We start from the raw sequence: 12,895 nt of genomic DNA, 5'->3' as shown, positions 1-12,895 counted from the left end.
GCCCGCTGGCGTGCGGACAGCCACGTAACTCGAATCGCGGCACGTCGCCCACCGGACGGACAATCCAGTCATGACCCTCTCGGACTAACGCCGGGAACTAGTCACGGGTGGACCTTTCGGTCTCACCACAATCGTGCCAATCGGCCCCGCGTGGGATAGGGTTACTCGCCAAATTCGACCTACCTAAGTACCCACACGGAGGGTAGACCGGGCGATCGCACCTCGCCGCAGGTCGACTTCGGACACGGGCCACTTTAAGCGACCCGTTCCGTACTATCGGGATAACCGAGCGGTGTTATTCGTCGGCCTCGACGGTTCGATTAATTATCGGGCGTTTTAGCCCACGACCAACCCTTTACGTGAAGCAAGATGGAGATTCAATGAAAGAAAAGACGAAGCGAAGCGGGAAAACAGTTCAACATGAAGCACATTTATTTCGCGATGAACGGAAAGCACACATATACAATTCCACCAAAAGCACATGTAAAAGAAGAAGACAATGCAATATTACACAAAAAGCAAATGCAACAATGCAGATCTAACCGACGACCGGGCACACGGCAACACTTATACAATTTTACTTCACAGACGGCGCCGACAACACATGTACCCAAAACAAAAGAAAAAGAACCACCCTCAAGGATGAGGCGGGCCTGGGGCCGAGACCGGGTCGGGCCTACCCGTCTGATGATGAGACGCGAAGTGGCGGTGGTGCCTCAACTCCGCGGGCCTCGCGGACAGTGTCTGGTAGGGGGTGGGAAAGGGGCCCCCTTTGTCGCACTATCTCAGCGCGGGGGGAAACAGGAGGGGGTTGCTGATGCTCGGGGGAAGGAGGATAGCACCCTGTCTCGGGTCCCGCGGCGAGCGTCTCCTCCTCGACCTCGGTCGCGTTGCTGGCCTCTCCCTCTGCAGCTCCCGGCACCGACGCGAGCACCCCCTCGTCCGCCTTCGCCGCCGCCACCTCTCCACAGCTCCGTCTACTCGCCCTCTCCGTCTCCTCTCTTGGCTCGTCCCAACTCTTCACTCTTGACTTCTCCCACTTCTTTCCAGCTCCACCGACGACTCTCTTGAACTCCGCACAACTGTTTACTGAACTGCCCTGACTGACGAACGCAGCCGTTTATATAAGCCCCGTGGCTTCGCTCTTTCACCCTTAACCCTTTGCCTCCGACCCTTCACCTCTCTAACTGGCTCCCCATTGGAACGAGGAAAAGTGGGCGTGAATGCTTTTTGATCCATGAATTTGCATATAGCGTCCTCACTCCAACGCCCTGGAGGCGGGGCCAATTCGCCCCAGCTCGCCGATTGGACGGAACAAAAGTGGGCGCGAGTCGTTTTTGATCCGTTTTCTGCGGAAAGTCCGTGATGTTTTTGAATACGCTGCTCGGTGCGCGCCCTGCACGAGTCCAGTATCGGTGCCCACGAGTGGCGCGAGATGGTGTGGATGCGATGGTGGCGAGTTGTGACGGTAAAGGTCGTGGCGGTTGTGGTGAAGCGGCGTTGTGGTTGGTGGTTGTTGTTGTGAAGCGGCGTTGTGGTTGGTGGTCGTTGTTGTGAAGCGGCATTGTGGTTGGTGGTTGTTGTTGGTGGTTGTTGTTGTGAAGCGGCGTTGTGGTTGGTGGTTGTTGTGTGATGGCTGTTGAGACGTGGTTGGTGGTGGTAATAATGGCGGCTGGTCCAAAATAAAGATAGTAAAAGAAAAACGGCTATCCTGAAGAGTCGCAGCCCGACTGAATGACATTTATTCCCTCGAAACAACGGGTTTGGGCCTAACTACACATATACTTACAGAGATATCTCACCTAAGGGACCTGAATGGTGGTTTGCGAAGTTCGTCAACCACAACACTACCCCCTCCCCTTTTTACAGACTCGTCCCGAGTCGTCAAATTTTCGTGTGCCATCATGTGTAGTTTTCCCATAGTACATTTTACCTACGGATCCCTGAGTGCGACATTCATGGTATTCGTGTCCCCAAAATAAATAACCTGAGGGCTGAGTAACTACCTAAACAAACTCACTCACACGGACGACTTAAATAAAATTGCCGGCGCTAAGACAAACATGCCGGGGGCGCACTCATATTTACAGTACATCTTACCTTAACTTACAAATTTTACATTAAACCATGGCCCAGGATCACTGAACTCTGCAAAAAGAAAGCAGTTAGCAGGGAGCCAGGCTGCTCAAATGCAGTCCCTGGCTCAAACAATGCAGGTGACAGGGAACGTGGCCGGCTGCTCACACGCAGTCCAAGGCCTTCCCTTTTGAACTGAACGCAGTGAACCACAACGGTGCATGGGCTGCACAAACGTAGTCTCCGTGCCAGCTCAAGTGGCACACGCAATGAACACAACGAATGGATGGATGAATGGTTTGAACTGAACGCAGTGAACCACAACGGTGCATGGGCTGCACAAACGTAGTCTCCGTGCCAGCTCAAGTGGCACACGCAATGAGCACAACGGATGGATGGATGGACACAAACACGGTGCACGGGCCGCCACTGCAGGCCCGTGTTGTAGCTGCCAACAGGGCAGTGCTTGCAGCTTGCAAACTGTTGCCTTGATCCTGGCGCACATGGCAATGAACAGGGGGGGGGGGGCAAAGCAAAAATTGAACGGGGCTGGTGAACAGGGGCAGTGGGCATGGCATGGCAAAGGCAGCAGGCAAACACAGCCTGCAGAAGAAGGCCGCTGCAGGCAAACACAGCCGGCAGATGAACTGGCCGGCACAGGCCTTGCAGAAAACAGCTGCAGACGATCCAGCCGGCACAGGCCTTGCAGCACAGCAGCTGCAGACGATCCAGCCGACACAGGCCTTGCAGCAAAGCAGCTGCAGACAATCCAGCCGACACAGGCCTTGCAGCACAGCAGCTGCAGACAATCCAGCCGACACAGGCCTTGCAGCAAAACAACAGCTGCCGATGAAGTGGGCCGGCCTTTGCCTTGCAGCAACGCAGCCAGCTGATGAAGCTGGCCAGTCTTTGCCGTTCAGTGGAGGTTGGTGGAGGGAGTGCGGTGGTGCTGGCCACTCGGAAGGCGGGCTTGGACCTACCTACCTGTCTCCCTCCCACCTATCGCCTTTGCCTGTCATTGTACATACCCACTCCCTTAATTTGTGAAACCCAATTTAGCCCCAACTTATTTTTTTGTTGTTTTTATTTTTACTTCCCCACTATAAATCGTCCCCTAACCCCCTGTACTGTCCTTGTTCGGCTAACCTATCCTGTCACCTAGCCTACTCCCAACCCCTATGTTCCCTTCCCGGAGGGGAACAAGGGAGAGCTAGCGTCCTGTGTCGAGGCCCAACTCAAGCCTCAGAATGGCCTCCCCAGAGTTCGGCGATCTATAACCAAAGTGGGTCCAGCGGCCCACAACGACAGCGAGGGGATGGATGGTGCGGAGGGGTACATCTCCTAATCTACCCTTACCATTTAACTGTTAAACTACCCCGGGGCTTTCAACAAGGGCCTCTCGCTTAAACTATTGGTTCTAACAACCCAGATTCCCGTCGCCTGTGTTGGTGTCCTCACAATTTCGGGCCTCGCCCCCCAATTTTCTCTCCGTGCCCTCACACGGTCTCATGGCTGGGACACGTGGCTCCCTTTGGCAGGCACGACCCTCTGCCGAATCTCCGACGATGGCACCCCCGGGCACTACACTGCCTCCGAGCCTACCAGCTCCCTAACACCGGGGAGTGCCCCCCATGGCACCTCCCCTGAAACGCACACGTGGCAGGCTGGCTTCCCGGGCCCCTTTCCGAGGGTCACCCGTGCCCACAACACTGCCCACGCGGCTAATGGCGCCCCCGCACCAAGCAGGCGCACCCGTGCCCACTACGCTATCCCGGCCCCCCATGGGCCCTTGGCCTACCGCGGCCGACTAGCCTGGTGCCCGGGGTACCCACTCAGCGATACTCACCTTTCGCAGCCACGCTCCCAACCCGTCAACAGGGCTCCTGCACCCCTCCAAACGGATTTCGAGCCTACACTCCCACCAACAACAAAACGACCTCCATTTTGTAAATATGACTAACCCCCTAACTCACTCTACACTGACCCCGGGGTCCCTTGGGTGGGAGTCACTCCTCCCCCCAATCACTCATCGCACCATGCATTCCCCATTCGCTCCACTCACACAGACCCGCTGGCCTCACTCACTCACCAAGCACATGCTTCCACTTCACTCACCAACTCTTCAACACACACACCACTGAACTCTGCCATCCTTCTAACTACATCCCCTAACTAACTCGTGCTCCCACGTCGTCCCTTAAACTAGTAGCACGTTCCTTTTAACACTACGTAGCTAAACTACGTCCCCTCTACACATTCACAAGTCTGTCTCTGTCCTCAAAATCAAAAAAATAACTTTCATTTCCCAACCTAAATCTGACTAACAATCCCTCTAACTAATCCATTCCACGGACTCCACGAGGACTTACCCCTGCCCCATGAAGTCGGTCTAACTAAGCTAACCTTTCCCCCTAACTAGTTTCCATCCTGTGCCCAGGTTAAGGGGGTCTTCCACCCCTTGCCCAGGAATCCTGTGCACCCGAAAGTGAGGCTTGCTGTTTTTTTTTTTTTTTTCCCATGCGCATCACCAGCGCGGCAACTCACAGCTCGCGCACTTTGCACCTGACCGTTACGTCATGCAGCTGCACGTGTTTCTCGTCCCTCCTTGGACGGTACCATCCGGCAGGGATACCCCTCCTGCCGGATTCCAACCCCACGTGCAGCCATGGCGTCACCGTGCGCATAAAAAAAAAAAACACAAGCCCCACGTCTCGAGGGGTTCCCCACGCGAACACATGTGCTTTGCCCGTTGGAGCTTAACACACACGATCGCGTGGAGAACCCGTCCGGTCCAAATCCGAAATCCTGCCTAAACTTTGTCCGTCCGCGGGATCGGCAAATCCACCGCGTGCGTTTCCGGACCGGGACTTCACTCTCGCAAGCGAGCACGTGGGGGCCTCGTGCGTTGCACAGCACGGACCTCGTGCTCACTGCTGGGTGAACCCGGCACGGTCCCCGAAACAACTACAGCCGCTACTCGGCTTCCTTTCCTCACATGTCGCCGTCGTCGCCATTCGACCCACGCACTCCTGCGTGTTACAACGCTCACACTCCACACCATTAAACTCACACCGGGAGACGCGGCTGCATGTTCACACATGCCGACCGACATCTCCCTTACATAGCGCTCTCTCACACACACGGTCTCCCTTGCACTCGGCCGTTCACTCACGCATGCCATTACCCTTGCACACGTGGCTCCCCTCACTCGCGGCCTTCCACTCACTCGTGCCTCACTCACACATGCGGGGGCACTCACCCGCGGTTCCTCATCCACACACCGTTCCTCACTCACACATGCGGGGGCACTCATCCGCGGTGCCTCACTCATACACCGTGCCTCACTCACACACGCGGGGGCACTCACCCGCGGTTCCTCATCCACACACCGTGCCTCACTCACACACGCGGGGGCACTCACCCGCGGTGCCTCATCCACACTGGCCGTTTCATCCACACACACGGCCTCACTCACACACGCGGGGGCACTCACCCGCGGTGCCTCACTCACACACGTGGGGGCACTCAACCGCGGTGTTTCATCCATACTGGCCGTTTCATCCACACACACGGCCTCTTCCACTTGCGGTTCCCCTTTTACACACGGCGTGCTGGGAAGCACGTACTCCGGCACAATCGCCACCACACCACTCACACACAGGGTCGCTTCCACACACGGGGAAGCACTCACACCTTGCACCACACACACAGGGACAACCACACTGGGGATTCGTGTCCCCACAAGGGTCTCCGGGGCCTCTATACCCCCCAAGCTCTCCGTGCACCTGTCCACAGCACTCCTCCCCTCGACCTCGCAAAGCACGACCGAACTCACCTGGTCGTGACTCGCCTCAAGGGGGCATACTCCCTCCCCTCGTTCCTGGAGGAGGCTATCCAGCTGCTCGCACCGGGTCCCTACCCAGTCCACCAGCTCACCCTCATTATCCTCCACTACCTCCGTGTGTGTGTGTGCGTCACTTACCCCGTCTTCATCGTGCAGTCTTCCCTCTATCATTCCCATCTCCCGTGTCTCTGCCAACTCAGTCACCTCTTCACCCTTTACCTCCCTTGTCTCTACTATTTTTATTTCCTTTGTTGTCTCGTCTCGCACGTTTTGGTCTCCCCATTTAATTTTTCCCTTCCGGTCATCGTCACGACCCTCGCCCAACACGCCCCCCGAATTATTTTTTCACCCGCCTCCACCGCGGGCCTGTCAGCCGTTGCACCCCCTCCCAGCTCGTTCGTTCCTACACGTGGAGTCGCCATTTTAAGCTCCCTGCTAACGTCCTTCATGCCCGCCTGCAGGCATCGGCCCATGTTCTGCGTCTCACCCCGGAGCTTTCATTTCCTCCTTCATGTTTGCTTCCATTCCGTTTATTTGCTTGTTCGTTTGCTGTGTATTCGCATCCATCTTTTCGTTTATTTGTTTGTTCATGCCTTTCATTTCGTTTGTCATTGCCGCCAGCATGGCGCATAGCTGGGCCATGTCGGGTGCGCTTGGGTGAGCCGTTTCGGCAAGGGTCGGGGGGGGGGGGTTTGGTGGAGAGGGGGAGGGGAGGTGTCATACACCGCGGCCGCTGCCGCACCCATTTTGGGCTCTGGGTTCAGTTGGGCGAGTTCGTTTTCCTGTACAATCAACATTTCCTGCACGGGGATTTCATCCTGAGCCATGGATTCTACACATTCTACATCCATTTCTAATAACCCCGGCTCCCGTTCGCCTTGAGACGCCATCTTGCTTTTCTTAAAGGGTTAATTTAGCTCGCTCGTAATTTGGAGGGAATCGGGGGTCGCTCCTCTCACCCCTGGACCGATTCCCGTGAATTTAATTGGAGACAGGAGAGCCCGTTTTCCCGTTCTCCGATACCAGTGCCGCGAGGAGGGCGATGGGTTTATATCGCACGACCTGACACCAGTGTTGCGATTCGCGCCCGCCGGCGTGCGGACGGCCACATAACTCGAATCGCGGCACGTCGCCCACCGGACGGACAATCCAGTCGTGACCCTCTCGGACTAACGCCGGGAACTAGTCACGGGTGGACCTTTCGGTCTCACCACGATCGTGCCAATCGGCCCCCGCTTGGGATAGGGTTGCTCGCCAAATTCGACCTACCTAAGTACCCACACGGAGGGTAGACCGGGCGATCGCACCTCGCCGCAGGTCGACTTCGGACACGGGCCACTTTAAGCGACCCGTTCCGTACTATCGGGATAACCGAGCGGTGTTATTCGTCGGCCTTGACGGTTCGATTAATTATCGGGCGTTTTAGCCCACGACCAACCCTTTACGTGAAGCAAGATGGAGATTCAATGAAAGAAAAGACGAAGCGAAGCGGGAAAACAGTTCAACATGAAGCACATTTATTTCGCGATGAACGGAAAGCACACATATACAATTCCACCAAAAGCACATGTAAAAGAAGAAGACAATGCAATATTACACAAAAAGCAAATGCAACAATGCAGATCTAACCGACTACCGGGCACACGGCAACACTTATACAATTTTACTTCACAGACGGCGCCGACAACACATGTACCCAAAACAAAAGAAAAAGAACCACCCTCAAGGATGAGGCGGGCCTGAGGCCGAGACCGGGTCGGGCCTACCCGTCTGATGATGAGACGCGAAGTGGCGGTGGTGCTTCAACTCCGCGGGCCTCGCGGACAGTGTCTGGTAGGGGGTGGGAAAGGGGCCCCCTTTGTCGCACTATCTCAGCGCGGGGGGAAACAGGAGGGGGTTGCTGATGCTCGGGGGAAGGAGGATATCACCCTGTCTCAGGTCCCGCGGCGAGCATCTCCTCCTCGACCTCGGTCGTGTTGCTGGCCTCTCCCTCTGCAGCTCCCGGCACCGACGCGAGCACCCCCTCGTCCGCCTTCACCGCCGCCACCTCTCCACAGCTCCGTCTACTCGCCCTCTCCGTCTCCGTCTCCTCTCTTGGCTCGTCCCAACTCTTCACTCTTGACTTCTCCCACTTCTTTCCAGCTCCACCGACGACTCTCTTGAACTCCGCACAACTGTTTACTGAACTGCCCTGACTGACGAACGCAGCCGTTTATATAAGCCCCGTGGCTTCGCTCTTTCACCCTTGACCCTTTGCCTCCGACCCTTCACCTCTCTAACTGGCTCCCCATTGGACTGAGGAAAAGTGGGCGTGAATGCTTTTTGATCTATGAATTTGCATATAGCGTCCTCACTCCAACGCCCTGGAGGCGGGGCCAATTCGCCCCAGCTCGCCGATTGGACGGAACAAAAGTGGGCGTGAGTCGTTTTTGATCCGTTTTCTGCGGAAAGTCCGCGATGTTTTTGAATACGCTGCTCGGTGCGCGCCCTGCACGAGTCCAGTATCGGTGCCCACGAGTGGCGCGAGATGGTGTGGATGCGATGGTGGCGAGTTGTGACGGTAAAGGTCGTGGCGGTTGTGGTGAAGCGGCGTTGTGGTTGGTGGTTGTTGTTGTGAAGCGGCGTTGTGGTTGGTGGTCGTTGTTGTGAAGCGGCGTTGTGGTTGGTGGTTGTTGTTGTGAAGCGGCGTTGTGGTTGGTGGTTGTTGTTGTGAAGCGGCGTTGTGGTTGGTGGTTGTTGTGTGATGGCTGTTGAGACGTGGTTGGTGGTGGTAATAATGGCGGCTGGTCCAAAATAAAGATAGTAAAAGAAAAACGGCTATCCTGAAGAGTCGCAGCCCGACTGAATGACATTTATTCCCTCGAAACAACGGGTTTGGGCCTAACTACACATATACTTAGAGATATCTCACCTAAGGGACCTGAATGGTGGTTTGCGAATTGCGTCAACCACAACAATATATATATATATATATATATATATATATATCTATATATATATATATATATATCTATACATATATATATATATATACATATATATATATATATATATACATATATATATATATATATATACATATATATATATTATACATATATATATATATATATATATATATATATATATTATACATATATATATATATATATACATATATATATATATATATACATATATATATATATATATATATATATATATATATATATATATATATATATATATATATATATATATATATATATATATATATATATATATATATATATATATATATATATATATATATATATATATATATATATATATATATATATATATATATATATATATATATATATATATACACATATATATATATATATACACATATATATATATATACACATATATATATATATATATATATATATATATATATATATATATATATATATATATATATATATATATATATATTGTTACGACTGTGGAAATTCGCATTACACCATAAAGGGCCCTCAGGTGAGATATCTCCAAAGGTACATGTGTAGTTAGCCCAAACCCCTTGTATAGAGGGAATTTATGTGATCCATCCGGGCTGCGACGCTTTGAGTTAGTCGTTTTTCTTCTTCTATCTTTTATTTCAAACACACAGCATCTCAACAACCACACCATCCCCATCACAGCGCCAACCACACTGCAACCACGCCACCTTCACCATCTACGCTACTACATCTTCGCCACTACGTCCGCTTCCGAACGGCAAACAAAGGCGCCAAGGAGGGAACTGCGAGGATGCGCAGGTTTCCCCGCCTGTTTCTCCCGTTTGACTTCCCAGCGCTTTGGAGTGGAGGAGGGGCGATGCAGGTCAAAGGTCAGAGGTCATGTGAAGGAGGAGTCTCATTTTGGGGGAATACTTCTCTGGCCCAGAGCCAAAAACTGACTCCCCCGGCACACGCACGGGGCGGGGTGGAGAGAGGGCGTGAGGGAACGCCCTTTTCGGGAACCCTCTCGAAGGAAGGTGGAGCTGAGAACGGGGCGGGGCGAAGGGCGGAGCCCCGCACTATAAAAGACGGACACGGGCGGGGCGCTCTCGCGCCTCTTCCTCTTACGCCTCTTCCTTTTCGTCTTGGCTGGTGGTCTGGTTGGTCTTCGGTTGGTTTTGGTCGAGGGTTGGTCGAGATGGGTCTTCATGTTGGTCTTCTGGATCAAGTCGTGAGCTGTTGTTCCTGACTTGCTCCTTTGATCCTCGCGCAAGCCCTGGGAACCCGTGCGAGAGCGCGGAGAATAGCGCCGAACAAACCCCGTCCGTTTCCCCAAAACCCCGTCCGAGCTGTCGGGCGGACAACGCGAGCTACGCGCGGCATGAGCTCAGTGTTCCATGGCGAAGAGAGCTCGCAGACCGCGAGAGGAGTCGGGGCCAGGCACGACCACGCCGACGGTCATGGGAGGAGGACTCGACGGCCCAAAGGGAAGTGACCATTTTCTTTTCGGGGTTTTGTATGTGTGTTTGTGGCGCCTGTCCGACAAGTAGAACTGCTTAAGTGTTGCGGTGTGTACGCGTATTCGGTTTTAACTCTTCTTTCGCTTTATATGTGCATTTTGAGTATTGTGACTGTAAATACGTGCCTTCCGTGCTGGTCTTTGTGAATAAACGTGCTTTTGTGAACTTGTTCCCCGTTTCGCTGCGTCCTTTCCTTCGTTTGAATTTCCATCCTACTTCACGTAAAGGGTTCGTAGTGGGTGCAACATCCCGGTAATTAATCAGAACCGTCAAGGCCGATGATCACACCGCTCGGTTATCACTGTAGCACGGAACGGACCGCTTAAGCGGTTCGTGTCCGGAGTCGGCCTGTGGCATGGTACGATCGCCCGGTCGACCATTCGCGCAGCTACTTAGGTAGATCGAATTTGGCGAACAACCCTGTCCTGCGCGGGTGGGCAATTGGCACGATCGTGGTGAGGTTAAACCCCCACCCATGACTAGCTCCCAGCGTTGTTCCGAGAGGGTCACGACTGAATTGTCCGTTCCGGTGGGCGAGGCGGCCGGCATTCGAGTCGAGCGGCCGATTGCACGCCGGCGGGCGCGAATTCGCAACAATATATACATGATATACCCTACCATATTCAAATCACCACATCATGTTTACAAAATTCACAGGGTACACATTGGTACAAATTATGATTCTGATGTATCATTCTCTGTCATCCACTTTCTCATCAACCCCCCCCCCCCAATCCACTTTCTCAACAATCCTCTGGAAGAAGCCCTTTCTTTCAAGCTTCTGGGTCTCACGATCTGCCATGATCTTTCCTGGGAAAGCCACAGTTCAAACCTCGCCTCCAAAGCCAGTCGCCGACTGGAAATCCTCCATCATGCAAAGTCCTTCCTCGGCCCACCTGAGCTCCTGACCACTTAAAAAGCTTTCGTCCGCAGCCTGATGGAGTACTGCTCTCCCCTCTGGGCTGGTGCTCCTGCCTCCCACCTTTATCGGCTCAACGCTGTGGAAACCAAGGCATTTCGGATCATTGACATCTCCCACGATGAGGCTGAGTCCTTGGGCCTCTTACTCTCTCACCGCAGGCAGGTCGGTGGTCTTTCTGTCTTCTACAGTCTCCTCTCCAGTCTTGCCCCCCCCCCCGTTCTCTCTGCGATTTGTCCCCACCACATTTCCGCAGGGCGCTCAAGGTCCGCCAACAACCCCCTTCTGATAAAACTACCAAAATCACGAATCGCTGCTCACTTTCACTCTCTCATTCCTCTTTTTCCCCACCTTTGGAATAAACTCCCTCACTCTATTCAATCCCATTCCTCCCTCCAGTCCTTCAAAACATCTGTTCACCACCACCTCTCATCATCCCCCATCAAAATCCTTGATCTTTTCTTCCCCCGTTAATCCACGCCAAGCCCACCTCTTTCAAATTCCCTGCCTTCCTTCCTGATAGTTCCTGTAATGTCCATCTTTTATTCCCCACGTTCCCCACTCCCACCCCTCTCCCTTCCACAGATTTCCTAATGTCTCTGTTCTTCACCGTTTTGTCCTCCCACTCCCACCCCTCTTGTCTCATGCCCCCCTTGCTGTGCATTGTGTGTTAGCTCTCATACAAGCCTCGACAAGGTATACATATATACATATATATTTGTTGCTACGGCTGTGGAAATTCGCATTACACCATAAAAGACCATCAGGTGAGATATTTTCATAGCTACATGTGTAGTTAGCCCAAACCCGTTGTATAGAGGGAATTTATGTGATCCATCCGGGCTGCGACGCTTTGAGTTAGCCATTTTTTCTTTTCTGTCGTTATTTTGAACCAACCACGTCTCAACCCCCATCACACAACAACCACCTTAACCACCACGCCAGCCATCGTCACCAACTACAACCACGCTCCAACCCGCAGACAACAACTACAACGCCAACCCTCCACCACCTTCGCCTTTACCTTCACGAATCCATCCCACATCATCGCTTCCACGGCCATTCCCGCACCACCTGTGAACACTGAACGTCGGGCTGTCTCGGGCCCGTTCGGCGATTGGTGCCGAATGCACCGAGCCGCGAGCGCGAATGGCGGCCTTTCCGAGGGGAAAATTCGGATCAGAAACGCTTCACGCCCACTTCTCCTCCGTCCAATTGGCGAGCGCGGGGTGGCTTGGCCCCGCCTCCAAGCGTGTGTATGTGAAGTCTGTATATGCAAATTTTAGGATCAGGAGAGGTTCACGCCCATTTTTTCCCGACCAATGACTGACCGGGGGGGGGGGGCGGCATGGCCCCGCCTCCATTCGCGTTCTGATCCTAAAATTTGTATATTGGCTGCTCCTGCCGCCTATAAAAAGGTGAGCGCAAGGCGAATTGGAGCGAGTTGGGTTTTGGAGTTGCTTTGAGAGTGTTGTCGAGAGGTTGCTCTTGGGGACAAGGAGTGTTGCGTTGGCGGAGCTGAGTCGAGTGCGTGCGGTGGAACTGCAAGCAAGGGAGCTCGGGTCCG

The 12,895-nt window shown here is 53.3% G+C and overlaps 1 protein-coding gene across 2 annotated transcripts in view; it reads right to left on the bottom strand.

Moving 5' to 3' along the window:
* The window catches only part of CCDC174 (coiled-coil domain containing 174), a 68,872-nt gene that overhangs the window by 15,795 nt on the left and 40,182 nt on the right, over positions 1 to 12,895 (bottom strand). The gene's annotated exons all lie outside the window — the stretch shown is intronic.

This window comes from Eptatretus burgeri, chromosome 10 (genome assembly GCF_056783735.1).
Source record: "Eptatretus burgeri isolate ZD-2024b chromosome 10, Ebu_testis_v1, whole genome shotgun sequence".
NCBI classification, from domain to species: Eukaryota; Metazoa; Chordata; class Myxini; order Myxiniformes; family Myxinidae; genus Eptatretus; species Eptatretus burgeri.
The sequence above is the reverse complement of the archived record's forward strand: the minus strand, read 5'-3'. Positions and strand labels throughout refer to the sequence as shown.